At 40.8% G+C, this 14,873-nt stretch overlaps 1 pseudogene; it reads left to right on the top strand.

Annotated features, from left to right (window-relative positions):
- Positions 1 to 11,886: 11,886 nt before the first annotated feature.
- On the top strand, positions 11,887 to 13,372 carry LOC129659883 (bifunctional 3'-phosphoadenosine 5'-phosphosulfate synthase 1-like; annotated as a pseudogene).
- Positions 13,373 to 14,873: the final 1,501 nt, after the last annotated feature.

Raw genomic sequence — 14,873 nt, 5'->3', positions numbered from 1 at the left:
AAAAGATGATGCTGTGAAAGTGTTGTACTCAATATGCCAGCAAATTTGGAAAACTCAGCAGTGGCCACAGGACTGGAATGGGTCAGTTTTCATCCCAAAGAAAGGCAATGCCAAAGAATGTTCAAACTACCACACAATTGCACTCATCTCACACGCTAGCAAAGTAATGCTCAAAATTCTCCAAATCAGGCTTCAACAGTATGTGAACTGTGAACTTCCAGAGGTTCAAACTGGATTTAGGAAAGGCAGAGGAACCACAGCTCAAATTGTCAACATCCTCTGGACCACTGAAAAAGCAAGAGAATGCCAGAAAAACATCTACTTCTGCTTTATTGACTATGCCAAAGCCTTTGATTGTGTGGATCACAACAAACTGTGGAAACAAGAAGCAACAGTTAAAACCAGACATGGAACAGCCTGGTTTAAAATTGGGAAAGGAGTACATCAAGGCTGTACATTGTCACCCTGTTTATTTAACTTATATGCAGAGGATATCATGCGAAATGCTAGGCTGGATGAAGTACAAGCTAGAATCAAGATTGCCAGGAGAAATATCAACCTCAGATATGCAGATAACACCACCCTTATGGCAGAAAGCGAAGAAGAACTAAAGAGCCTCTTGATGAAAGTGAAAGAGGAGTGAAAAAGTTGGCTTGAAACTCAACATTAAAAATACTAAGATCATGGCAACCAGTCCCATCACTTCATGGCAAATAGATGGGGAAATAGTGGAAACAGTGACCAACTATTTTCTTGGGCTCCAAAATCACAACAGATGGTGACTGCAGCTATGAAATTAAAAGACACTTGCTCCTTGGAAGAAAAGCTATGACCAACATAGACAGCATATTAAAAAGCAGAAATATTACTTTGTCGACAAAGGTCCATCTAGTCAAAGCTATGATTTTTCCTGTAGTTATGTATGGATGTGAGAGTTGGACCATAAAGAAAGCTGAACACCAAAGAATTAGTGCTTTTGAACTGTGGTGTTGGAGAAGACTCTTGAGAGTCCCTTGGACTGCAAGGAGATCAAACCAGTCAATCCAAAAGGAGATCAGTCCTGAGTATTCATTGGAAGGACTGATGCTGAAGCTGAAACTCCAATACTTTGGCCACCTGATGCAAAGAATTGACTCCTTGGAAAAGATCCTGATGCTGGGAAAGATTGAAGGCAGGAGGAGAAGAGGACAGAGGGTAAGATGGTTGGATGGCATCATTTCATCTATGGACATGTGTTTGAGAAAGCTCTGGGAACTGGTGATGAACAGGGAAGCCTGGTGTACTACAGTCCATGGGGTTGCAGAGTCAGACACGACTAAGCGACTGAACTGAGCTGTGGCATCTTTGCTTATTGATATGGCAGAAAATACTCTATTTCTTACTAGTAAGCTTCCTGCCACCTGTGTCTTCCTGGCCCTAATTAGCCACCCAATCTCCTCCTCCCCCTGCATACTGCCCTTCTCACTGTTTCTAGCACACCAGCCATTTCATGCCTCTGTGCCTTTGCTCATACTGGTCATGTCACGTGACTGGGGATGCCTTAATCCACTGGCAAAATCCTACCCATCCTGCAAGCCTCAGCTTGAAACAGAGAAGGACAATGTGGGGTTCCTGGGCACGGAAGGCTTTCTGCATCCCTTGTTTCTTGTTTGTAGGAAATAGGCTTTAGCCTTTATGACCTTCCCTGAGTTCCAAAGGGTAGGTTCAAACCGTTGCTAACCAAGGAAGGGAGGGGTATGGAGACAGGGAGAAGCAGTCAGAAACAATAGTGCAGCCTTGGGGCAGGGTCCTGGTTCCACCTCAAAGGATACACATAACAATATCTTTGAGCTCTTCCGAAGAACCAAAATCCCCAACAAACACATTAACTACTTGATGAGGCATTCTTCATTCCAGAGAGGTCACAATTTGATAACCTCAGGGACCACAGAAGCTCATCAGGAGACTACCTGAGGCCCTGCACACACCCTGACCCTTATCAGCAACACCACCCTTCAACATTGCCATAAAACTCCCCACCAGATCCACCTGGGTTGGGATACAAAGTTTTGAGGGCAGTAACCCACTATGTTCCCATTTTCCTGGCAAAGCAATAAAGCTTTTTTTTCTACTTCACCCAAACTCTGTCTCTGAGATACGATTAGGCACCAGTGCACTGAGGCTGAGATTCAGCACCAATCTCAAATATCGCCTTCTCTGTGATATTTTATCAAACTCTTCCAGGCCCAGGAAGTTTATTTCCTCTGTCTCCATAAAAGCTTCCACATCATCATATATATTACAATATGTCATGCGGCATTACCATGACCTGCTCTTATGCCTGTCTCCTCTAGACAGTAGTTCCTCATGGACAGGGCAGTATCTCAGCACCTACACTATTCCTGGAACACAACAGGGATGTAATAAATGCACACTGACTAAAACAGTAATTGAATGAATATACACAGGTAGTATTTACTTAACAATAACATGTAAACAACAGACATGTGAGCAACTATCTAGAATATCTCAGAGGAGCTCACTTTCCTTTTAGTTCAGTCTGCTGGATGAGATCTGAGCATTACCTTTTCTCGCTAGTTTGTTTGTTTTTTGGCCATGTCATACAAAATGTGGGATCCTAGGCCCCCAACAAGTGGAAGTCCCTACACTCCTTTCTTGATAATATCTTTGAGTCATATCTTTGAGGCAATCCTGATTCCAGCCAGCCCAGCATTTCTCATGATATGCTCTGCATGTAAGTTAAATAAGCAGGGTGACAATACACAGCCTTGACGTACTCCTTTCCTGATTTTGAACCAGTCTGTTGTTCCATGTTCAGTTCTAACTGTAGCTTCTTGGCCTGCATACAGATTTCTCAGGAGGTGGGTCAGGTGGTCTGGTATTCCCACCTCTTGAAGAATTTTCCACAGTTTGTTGTGCTCCACACAAACAAGTGAGTGATTCAAATGATGTGACTTTGAATCATATAACATGCCAACAGTAGATCACTTTAGACCTGTGCATCCAACAGAACATTCAGCAGTGATGGAAATACTCTGTTTTCACTTGCACAAATGGTAGCCACTAGTTAAATGCAGCAACTAAGCACCTGAAATGTGGGAAGTGCAAATAAGAAACTTAATTTTTAATTTTAAATAACTGAAAATAACCACATGTGGCAAGTAGCTACTATATTGGACAGCATACCCTTCAATTCAGTTCAGTCACTCAGTCAAGTCCGACTTTTTGCAACCCCATGGACTGCAGCACATCAGGCTTCCCTGTCCATCACCGTCTCCCGGAGCTTGCTCAAACTCATGTCCATCGCCTCCTCCGTCCATGGGATTTTCCAGGCAAGAGTACTGGAGTGGGGTGAATGCCAGCAGTAGGGACTAGATAATGGAAGACTGATAGCCCAGAGCTCTGGGGATGTAAAGCTCTGGGGCTCGGCTGTCTTTGCACAGCAAACCATCTGAAGGGACAGCAGATGGAAGCAACCCTCAACCCCTTTCCAGGGTGAAAGGGCAGGCACAGGCTTATGTACCCACAGGGATTCCAGAGGTTTGAATTACAAACGGTAGGTTCATTCCAACCTATGAGTGAGATGACCATACTGAAAACACCTAAGGTCACTGGGCGAAATCCTATGTTCTAAATCTTTAAGAAGAATGAGAAAAGGCCTCACTGATGCAAAGCACTGCATCCTCAGGCCCTTTCTGTTCTTCAGGTTGGAGCTGTCTCAGGTAGCCACCTGGGTCAGAGGTAAATCATTCAGCTTCTTTCATTTAGGGTTTTGAGTCTTAAAAGAGTGAGGCTTGTAAGGTGAGCTGAGTTTATAATCATGGTTGTTAAGCCTGTTATCTAATTTCCACTTGTTAAGAAAAGGAAAAAAAAAAAAGCACTTTGCAATTCCCCAGCTCCAAGGAGAGAAAATGCTAAATCTCCTTCCTAAGTTCTCTGAGAAAACTGGACTCATGTGTACATAAGTTGGAAACACCTAGCCCATCCCTTCGGAGAAGGCAATGGCACCCCACTCCAGTACTCTTGCCTGGAAAATCCCATGGACGGAGGAGCCTGGTAGGCTGCAGTCCATGGGGTCACGAAGAGTTGGACACAACTGAGCGACTTCACATTCACTTTTCACTTTCACGCATTGGAGAAGGCAATGGCACCCCACTCCAGTACTCTTGCCTGGAGAATCCCAGGGACAGAGGAGCCTAGTGGGCTGCCGTCTATGGGGTCGCACAGAGTCGGACACGACTGAAGTGACTTAGCAGCAGCAGCAGCAGCACCACCTGGGAAATGCAAAAGAAGGACAAGGATATCATTTACTCATTATAGCAAAAATCAGACTCATAATTTCCAAGAATGTGAGTCAGCACAGTACACACACAAGGGGAGTGCAAAAAAACATCAGATACTGTAACCCCATGACACACCTGAAGACGAGACTACTGCAACTCAACAACTAAACTATTCTAGGGGACAGATGGCAGTAACAACATAATAAGAGTGCACTCTGGAACATCAGAGTTTGAAGTTATTCAAATGTTCTTCATTTGACAGTTAAAACTGCCTGACAGTAAATGAGTGAATTGTACTTAGTTCTTTGTGATATTGACTCTTTCTGCTCTCCCCCTCAACTCCCCATATCAGTCATTTCCCCCCCAAGTTGTTTAAAAGAAAACAAAGCCCATTAACAGTGTGCTGAGCAACTGAAACGCCACCAGTTCCCTGCTTTAGACTCAAAGTACAAAAAAAAAAAAAAAAAAGGCTTATTTCTTGATCAGATCCTAATGGTTTATCAGAAGTTCAACATTCATTTAGTAGCCTTGGATTTTAAGGCTTTCCAATTGTGACACAATTACTTATGGTGCTTCTTTAACTTTCTCCCATTTTTTTCTTTTAGCAGAAAAGAGAGTTTCCATGACAATACCATAGATTTGCTTCCACTCAAGCTCTAAATATTCACAATTGAGCCATATGAAATTGGTATCTTTGTAGGTTAAAAATGGTTAAATATCTCATGCAGTTCGACCTAATGTAAATATACCCAATACACCTGCCATTTGCAATGACATGAATGAACCTGGAGAATATTATACTAAGCAAAATAAGCCAGACACACATGAAAAAAATCTGCATGATCTCAATGATATGTTAAATCTAAAAATGTCAGATACATAAAAGCAGAGAGCAGATGGTGTCAGGTGGAGGAAATGAGTTTGGTCAAAAGTTACAAAGTTGCAGATATGTAAGATGACTAAGAGGATGTAATATACCATATGATAACTGTAGTTAAAAATACAGTATTGAATATAGAAATTTACTGAGAGAATAGATCCTAGGTGCTCTCACCACACACACAAATGGAATAATTATGTAACGAGATAATATGTTAATTAGGTCAACTATAGTAATCATTAGAAGACTCTATACATGGACATCACCAGATGGTCAACACCGAAATCAGATTGATTATATTCTTTGCAGCAAAGATAGAGAAACTCTATACAGTCAGCAAAAACAAGACCAGGAGCTGACTGTGGCTCAGACCATGAACTCCTTATTGCCAAATTCAGACTTAAATTGAACAAAGCAGGGAAAACCACTAGACCATTCAGGTATGACCTAAATCAAATCCCTTATGATTATACAGTGGAAGTGAGAAATAGATTTAAGGGCCTAGATCTGATAGATAGAGTGCCTGATGAACTATGGAATGAGGTTCGTGACATTCTACAGGAGACAGGGATCAAGACCATTCCCATGGAAAAGAAATGCAAAAAAGCAAAATGGCTGTCTGGGGAGGCCTTACAAATAGCTGCGAAAAGGAGAGAATCGAAAAGCAAAGGAGAAAAGGAAAGATATAAACATCTGAATGCAGAGTTCCAAAGAATAGCAAGAAGAGATAAGAAAGCCTTCTTCAGCAATCAATGCAAAGAAATAGAGGAAAACAACAGAATGGGAAAGACTAGGGATCTCTTCAAGAAAATCAGAGATACCAAAGGAACATTTCATGCAAAGATGAGCTCGATAAAGGACAGAAATGGTATGGACCTAACAGAAGCAGAAGATATTAAGAAGAGATGGCAAGAATACACAGAAGAACTGTACAAAAAAGATCTTCACGACCCAGATAATCACGATGGTGTGATCACTGACCTAGAGCCAGACATCCTGGAATGTGAAGTCAAGTGGGCCTTAGAAAGCATCACTACGAACAAAGCTAGTGGAGGTGATGGAATTCCAGTGGAGCTATTCCAAATCCTGAAAGATGCTGCTGTGAAAGTGCTGCACTCAATATGCCAGCAAATTTGGAAAACTCAGCAGTGGCCATAGGACTGGAAAAGGTCAGTTTTCATTCCAATCCCAAAGAAAGGCAATGCCAAAGAATGCTCAAACTACTGCACAATTGCACTCATCCCACACGCTAGTAAAGTAATGCTCAAAATTCTCCAAGCCAGGTTTCAGCAATACGTGAACCATGAATTTCCTGATGTTCAAGCTGGTTTTAGAAAAGGCAGAGGAACCAGAGATCAAATTGCCAACATCCGCTGGATCATGGAAAAAGCAAGAGAGTTCCAGAAAAACATCTATTTCTGCTTTTTTGGAAAGGCCAAAGCCTTTGACTGTGTGGATCCACAATAAACTGTGGAAAATTCTGAAAGAGATGGGAATACCAGACCACCTGACCTGCCTCTTGAGAAATTTGTATGCAGGTCAGGAAGCAACAGTTAGAACTGGACATGGAACAACAGACTGGTTCCAAATAGGAAAAGGAGTACGTCAAAGCTGTATATTGTCACCCTGTTTATTTAACTTCTATGCAGAGTACATCATGAGAAACGCTGGACTGGAAGAAACACAAACTGGAATCAAGATTGCCGGGAGAAATATCAATAACCTCAGATATGCAGATGACACCACCCTTATGGCAGAAAGTGAAGAGGAACTCAAAACCTCTTGATGAAAGTGAAAGTGGAGAGTGAAAAAGTTGGCTTAAAGCTCAACATTCAGAAAATGAAGATCATGGCATCCGGTCCCACCACTTCATGGGAAATAGATGGGGAAACAGTGGAAACAGTGTCAGACTTTATTTTTCTGGGCTCCAAAATCACTGCAGATGGTGACTGCAGCCATGAAATTAAAAGACGCTTACTCCTTGGAAGGAAAGTTATGACCAACCTAGATAGCATATTCAAAAGCAGAGACATTACTTTGCCAACAAAGGTTCGTCTAGTCAAAGCTATGGTTTTTCCTGTGGTCATGTATGGATGCGAGAGTTGGGTTGTGAAGAAGGCTGAGCGCCGAAGAATTGATGCTTTTGAACTGTGGTGTTGGAGAAGACTCTTGAGAGTCCCTTGGACTGCAAAGAGATCCAACCAGTCCATTCTGAAGGAGATCAGCCCTGGGATTTCTTTGGAAGGAATGATGCTAAAGCTGAAACTCCAGTACTTTGGCCACCTCATGCGAAGAGTTGACTCATTGGAAAAGACTCTGATGCTTGGAGGGATTGGGGGCAAAAGGAGAAGGGGACGACAGAGGATGAGATGGCTAGATGGCATCACTGACTCGATGGACGTGAGTCTGAGCGAACTCCGGGAGTTGGTGATGGACAGGGAGGCCTGGCGTGCTGCGATTCATGGGGTCGCAAAGATCCGGACACGACTGAGTGACTGATCTGATCTGATCTGATCTGATAGTAATCATTTTGTTATGTATACATATATCAAATCATCATGTTGCATAAACACATAAAATTATTAAAAAATTTAAAACATGCATGATATATAAATAAATACAATCTTCCTTCATTCTTCTTGATATGTTCAGTCACTCAGTCATTTCCGACTCTTTGCAACCCCATGGACTGTAGGACACCAGTTTTCTCTGTTCATCACTAGTTCCCAGAGCTTTCTCAAACACATGTCCATCAAGTCAGTGATGCCATCCATCCATCTTACCCTCTGTCCCCTTCTCCTCCTGCCTTCGATCTTTCCCAGCATCAGGGTCTTTTCCAATGAGTCAGTTCTTTGAATCAGGTGGCCAAAGTATTGGAGTTTCAGCTTCAACATCAGTCCTTCCAATGAATATTCAGGATTGATTTCCTTTAGGATTCACTGGTTTGATCTCCATGCTATCCAAGGGACTCTAAAGAGTCTTCTCCAATACCACAGTTCAAAAGCATCAATTCTTCAGCGCTCAGCCTTCTTCATAGTCCAACTCTCACATTCATACATGACTACAGGAAAAACCATAGCTCTGACTATACAGACCTTTGTCAGTAAAGTAATGTCTTTGCTTTTTAATATGCTGTCTAGGTTAGTCATAGCTTTTTTCCCAAGGAGCAAGCGTCTTTTAATTTCATGGCTGCAGTCACCATCTGCAGTGATTTTGGAAACCAAGAAAATAAAGTCTGTCACTGTTTCCATTGTTTCCCCATCTATTTGCCATGAAGTGATGTGACCACATGACATGATCTTAGTTTTTTGGATGTTGAGTTTTAAGCCAGGTTTTTCACTCTGCTCTTTCATCTTCATCAAGAGGCTCTTTAGTTTCTCTCTGCTTTCTGCAATAAGGGTGGTGTCATCTGCACATCTGAGGTTATCAATATTTCTTCCAGAAGACTTGATTCCAGCTCATGCTTCCTCCAGCCCAGCATTTCACATGATTTACTCTGCATGTAAGTTATACAAGCAAGGTGACAATATACAGCTTTGATGTACTCCTTTCCCAATTTGGAACCAGTCCATTGTTCTATGTTCGGTTCTAACTGTTGCTTATTGACCTGCATACAGATTTCTCAGGAAGCAGGTAAGATGATCTGGTATTCCTATCTCTTGAAGAATTTTCCACAGTTTGTTGTGATCCACACAAAGGCTTTAGTGTAGTCAATGAAGCAGAAATAGATATTTTTCTGGAATTCTCTTATTTTTTTGATGATCCAATAGATGTTGGCAATTTCCTCTCTGATTCCTCTGCCTTTTCTAAATCCAGCCTGAACATCTGGAATTTCTTGGTTCACAGTACGTGAAGCCTTGCTTGGAGAATTTTGAGCATTATTGAGCTTCCCTGGTGGCTCAGATGGTAAAGCGTCTGCCTACAATGCAGGAGACCCGGGTTCAATCCCTGGGTCGGGAAGATCTCCTGGAGAGGGAAATGGCAACACACTCCAGTATTCTTGCCTGGAAAATCCCATGGTTAGAGGAACCTGGTAGGCTACAGTCCATGGAGTCGCAAAGAGTCGGACACAAGTGAGCAACTTCACTTTCTTTTGCTAGTATGTGAGATGAGTGCAGTTATGTGGTAGTTTGAACATTCTTTGGCAATTGCCTTTCTTTGGGATTGGAATGAAAACTGACATTTTCCAGTCCTGTGGCCACTACTAAGTTTTCCAAATTTGCTGGCATATTGTGCAGCACTTTAATGACTTCCTGCTCATTGAAACAGTAACAGAAAGGTTCCTAGTTACCTATCCAATATCCACCCAAATATGGATCTTGAAATTACGGGACAGAAGAAAATGAATGGTGGCAAGGCGCATATTCATGGAAGATTAGAACAAATTATAGAGTTAGAGTATGAAAAGCTGCCTTCAGAAGCTTCCAAACCATATGGTTCAAAGAACTGAGAAAATTTCTGGCCAAAGAACTTCCCCTTTTCATTTTACTAGTAAACTATAATTTTTGGTTTCTATTTCAGGATACAGTAGAGAACAAATAAGAAGCACATTTTTAAAAAACTGCCATTTACCCCAATATAATCCTTAGTTGTTTTTGTTGTTTAGTCGCTAAATTGTGTCCAACTCTTTTGTGACCTTATGGACTACAGCCCGCCAGACTCCACTGTCTATGGGATTTCCCAGGCAAGAATAATAATCCTTGGTATTTAAGTATATTTGGGGGCTGAGACTGTTTCTCTTCATTGTTTCATAGGTTTGGGTCACTTTGCTTCCTTGCTTACTATTGACATTGTCTTATTCCTATTGATTTCAACATCCTTATAGCAAAGGAAAATATTAGGACTGCAGAACTTCAAGGAAATGAGTCACAACAGAAGTATACAACAGATTTACTTTCCTGTAGATTTTCAAATCTTAGGGTGATTACCATAGTGGCTTATACTTAGTAGGTACTCAAAAATTTTCATTTACCTGCCATAAATCACTCTATACCAGAATCCCAACTGTGGTCCAGAGAATGGTATTGAAGGGACTTCCCTGGTGGTTCAGTGGTTAAAGTCTACCTTTCAATGCAGGGGATGTGGGTTTGATCCTTGGTTGGGGAACTAAGATCCCACATGCTGTGGGTCAACTAAGTCCAAAAGCCACTATTAGACAGAAGCTCGCGCACCAAAACTAAGATCTGTTGCAGCCAAAAGAAAAAAAAAAAAAAAGGAAAAAATTAGGAGAACCCCGCACCCACACACTGTGCAGCCATGAAGGTCCTCAGTAGCCTGTGCAAGAAAGTTAAACTAAGCAACAACGCACAGAACTGGGGGATGCAGAGAACAACTAATATCACCTATCAAGCTCACCATGTCACCAGTAACAAGGGAGATCAAGTGGTGGGGACCACGGATGGCTTTTGTGGTTACACAGTATGGCTAACAGGCTTATCCGGAGCAGGAAAGACCACAGTAAGCATGGTTTTAGAGGAGTACTTGGTTTGCCATATTATTTCATGCTACACTTTGGATGGTGACAACATTCATCAAGGTTTCAATAAAAATCTTGGCTTTAGTCCTGAAGACAGAGAAGAGAATGTTCAATGCATGGCGGAAACAGCTAAGCTGTTTGCAGATGCTGGCTTAGTGTGTATCACGAATTTTATATCACCTTATACTTTTGCTTTATTTACTATGCTAAAGCCTTTGACTGTGTGGATCACAACAAACTGTGGAAAATTCTGAAAGAGATGGGAATACCAGATCATCTTACCTGCCTCCTGAGAAACCTGTATGCAGGTCATGAAGCAACAGTTGGACCTGGTCATGGAACAATGGACTGGTTCCAAATTGGGAAAGGAGTACGTAAAGGCTATATACTGTCACCCCGCTTATTTAACTTATATGCAGAGTATATCATGCAAAATGCCAGGGTGGATGAAGCACAAGCTGGGATCAAGATTGCTGGGAGAAATACCAATAACCTCAGATGTGAAGATGACACCACCCTTATGGCAGAAAGCAGAGAGAAACTAAAGAGCCTCTGAATGAAGGTGAAAAGAGGAGAGTGAAAAAGCTGGCTTAAAATTCAACATTCAAAAAACTAAGATGATGGCATCCGGTCCCATCACGTCATGGCAAATAGATGGGGAAACAATGGAAACAATGACAGACTTTATTTTCTTGGTTTCCAAAATCACTGCAGATGGTGACTGCAGCCATGAAATTAAGACACTTGCTCCTTGGAAGAAAAGCTATGAAATTTAGACAGTGTATTAAAAAGCAGAGACATAACTTTGCTGACAAATGTCCATATGGTCAAAGCTGTGGTTTTTCCAGTAGTCATGTATGGACATGACAGTTGGACCATAAAGAAGGCTGAGTGCCAAAGAACTGATGCTTTTGAACTGTGGTGTTGAAGACTCTTGAGAGTCCCTTGGACAGCATGGAGATCAAACCAGTGAATCCTAAAGGAAATCAATCCTGAATATTCATTGGAAGGACTGATGCTGAGGCTAAAGTTCCAATGCTTTGGCCACCTGATTGGAAGAAGTGACTCATTGGAAAGACGCTGATGCTGGGAAAGATTGAAGGCAGGAGGAGAAGGGGACAACAGAGGATAATATGGTTGGATGGCATCACTGACTCAATGGACATGAGTTTGAGCAGGCTCTGGAAGATGATGAAGGACAGGGAAGCCTGGCATGCTGCAGTCCATGGGGTTGCAAAGAGTCAGACATGACTGAGCAACTGAACAATACTGAGAAACGCAACAATGTAAGGCACATTCACAAGGGTGCAAGTTTATTTTTCTTTGAAGTGTTTGCTGATGCTCCCCTGCATGTTTGTGAACAGAGGGATGTCAAGGGACTCTACAAAAAAGCATGGGCTGGAGAAATTAAAGGTTTCATTGGGATTGATTCTGATCTTTTCTGATATGAAAAACCAGAGGCCCCTGAATTGGTGCTAAAAACAGATTTCTGTGATGTAAACAACTATGTTTAGCAGGTTGTGGAGCTTCTACAGAAATGGGATATTGTGGATGCCTCTTATGAAGTGAAAGAACTGTACATGCCAGAAAATAAACTTCATTTGACAAAAACAGATACAGAAACCTTACTGCCACTGAAAATTAATAAAGTGGATATGTAGTGGGTGCAGGTTTTGGCAGACGACTGGGCAACCCCACTGAATGGCTTTATGAGAGAAAATGAGTACTTGCAGTACCTTCATTTCGATTATCTTCTGGATGAGGCTGTCATTAACTTGTCAGCACCCTAAAGTCCTGACAGCTACTCAAGAAAATAAAGAGACTAGATGGCTGCATGGCATTTGCTCTGATATACAAGGGCCTCTGTGTGGCTATTCTTCGAAATCCAGAAATCCAGAGTTATTTGAGCACAGGAAGGAGGAGCGCTGTGCCAGGAAACAGGAAAAAACATGCAAGAACCACCCTTACATCAAGATGGCTATGGAACAAGGAGATTGGCTGACTGAAGGATACCCTCAAGTCTTAGATTGAATTTATTGGAATGATGGTCTTGATCAGTATTGTTTTACTCCTACTGAGCTATAGCAGAAGTTTAAAGATATGAATGCAGATGCTGTCTTTGCATTTCCATTACACAACCCAGTGCACAACGGCCATGCTCTATTAATGCAAGATACCCATAAGCAGCTTCTAGAGAGGGGCAACTGTGTCCTGTCCTTCTCCCTCACCCTCTTGGTGGCTGGACAAGGGATGATGATGTCCCTCTTGATGTGGTGGATGAAGAAGCGTGCTGCAGTGCTGGAGGAAGGAGTCCTGAATCTTGAGACCACAGTGGTGGCCATCTTCCCATGTCCCAGCTGAGGTCCAGTGGCATTGTAGAGCACGGATGGTTGTGGGAGCCAACTTTTACATTGTTGGATGAGACTCTGCTGGCATGCCCTATCCAGAAACAGGGAAGGATCTTTATGAGCAGACTCATGGCACCCAAATGTTGACTATGGCCCCTGGTCTGATCACCTTGGAAATAGTTCCCTTTCAAGTTGCAGCTTATAACAAGAAAAAGAGGCAGATGCACTACTGTGACACTGAGCACCATGAAGACTTTGAATTTAGTCTTAAAAACACAAATGCAAAAACTTTACCTAAGAAGGCCAGAAATCTCTTGAAGGTTTCATGGCTCCTAAGGCCTGGACTATGCTGATGCAGTACTACAAATCCTTGGAGAAAGTTTAAGTTGTTAACCTAGTCATTTCACCTTTGACACCTCATTGAGTAACAAGAGGGGACAGGTACTTACTGCTGGCATTGCTTTGTGTTGGTATCTGTCTGGACATGCTTCCTAAAAACAGACCCTTTTCCTTAACTATTAATAGCATCAGTTTGGATGCCTTATGAGTTCTGTTCTGAACTAGTGCAACACACTCCTGGCTTTAATGTATCTTTATTATAGTTATATTCCTACAGTACAGTTTTAAAATCTTGTCTTTTTGTATTATATTCATACTTCTGTATTATCATTTTTTCAAGCTATTATATCAGTTGTAACCAGTAGTATACACTTTGAATCTCACTTTTCATCTCTTGAAAAAAGAAAAAGCCCACTAAACAATAAACTTGGCTAGACCTTGTTTTGGGAATTTAAAAGAAAAAAAAAACCCTGATGTTTGTCTATCAAAAACAAATTAAACAAACAATAGTATTGAAAATATTTGTGTGTAAAGTTAAAGCAATTCTTAAGAGGAGTATACTTTCAATTGTTTGTTAGAAAGTAAGAGAGGGTAAAAGTTGATGAGACAGGCATCTACCTAAAGAAGTTAGGAAAACACAATGAGATAAGTCCATAGAAAATAAAAGGAAGAAAATGATAAAGAAAAAAGAAACTAAAAACCAAAGGTACAATTAAAAGGAATTTTTAAAAGCCAAAAATTGGATATTTAAAAACACTATTAAAAGTGACAACCTCTGGCAAGATGGATCAAGAAAAAGAATAAAGGAGGCCAACACACACATCAGAAATTTTCAAAGATTTTTTAAAATTATGAACAATCTTATGCCATTTAATTAGGAAATATACACAATGAAAATAATTGACAAAATTTTAACCTAAAACTAATTCAAGAAATAGGAAGCCTGGATAGTCCTATTTTAAAAAATAATTGAATTGATAAAAATCTTAATACACATGCACACAAACACACATACATATACACCTGAGTCAAGACATATAATCTACCAGACTTTAAAGAAATAACATTATTCCAATCTTATATAAATTCTTCCAGGGTATGAAAAAAAAGGCAATTTCTTGATATAATTGAGATTCTAAAGCTATTCAAAGATAGTATAAGAAAGATAAGAGGCAACTTTTGCCCATAGATACATAAATCCTACACAAAATATTAGCAAATGAAATTCACAAGAGTGTCAACCAAAAAACACAACTCTCCTATGTTGTCAGCAAGAAAACCACTTTAAATATAAATGTCATAATGGAATTTTTAATGACCAAGTTGGGTTTATACAAGAATGGTTTAACATTAGAAAGTCTATGCATACACTTTATCATATTAACATACTAAAGGAGAAAAATCATATAAACTTCTCACAACATGAGGAAAAGATATTTGATAAGATTCAAAATTCATTCATGATTAAAATATATAAAATATTCTATAGTAAAATAAGTATTGAAGGGTGCTTCTTGACCTGAAAAAAAGTATATGCCAAAAATTAC

Source organism: Bubalus kerabau, chromosome 9 (assembly GCF_029407905.1).
Source record: "Bubalus kerabau isolate K-KA32 ecotype Philippines breed swamp buffalo chromosome 9, PCC_UOA_SB_1v2, whole genome shotgun sequence".
In the NCBI taxonomy this organism is placed as follows: Eukaryota; Metazoa; Chordata; class Mammalia; order Artiodactyla; family Bovidae; genus Bubalus; species Bubalus kerabau.
Note: the sequence above shows the minus strand (reverse complement) of the source record. Positions and strands in the feature narration are given on the sequence as shown.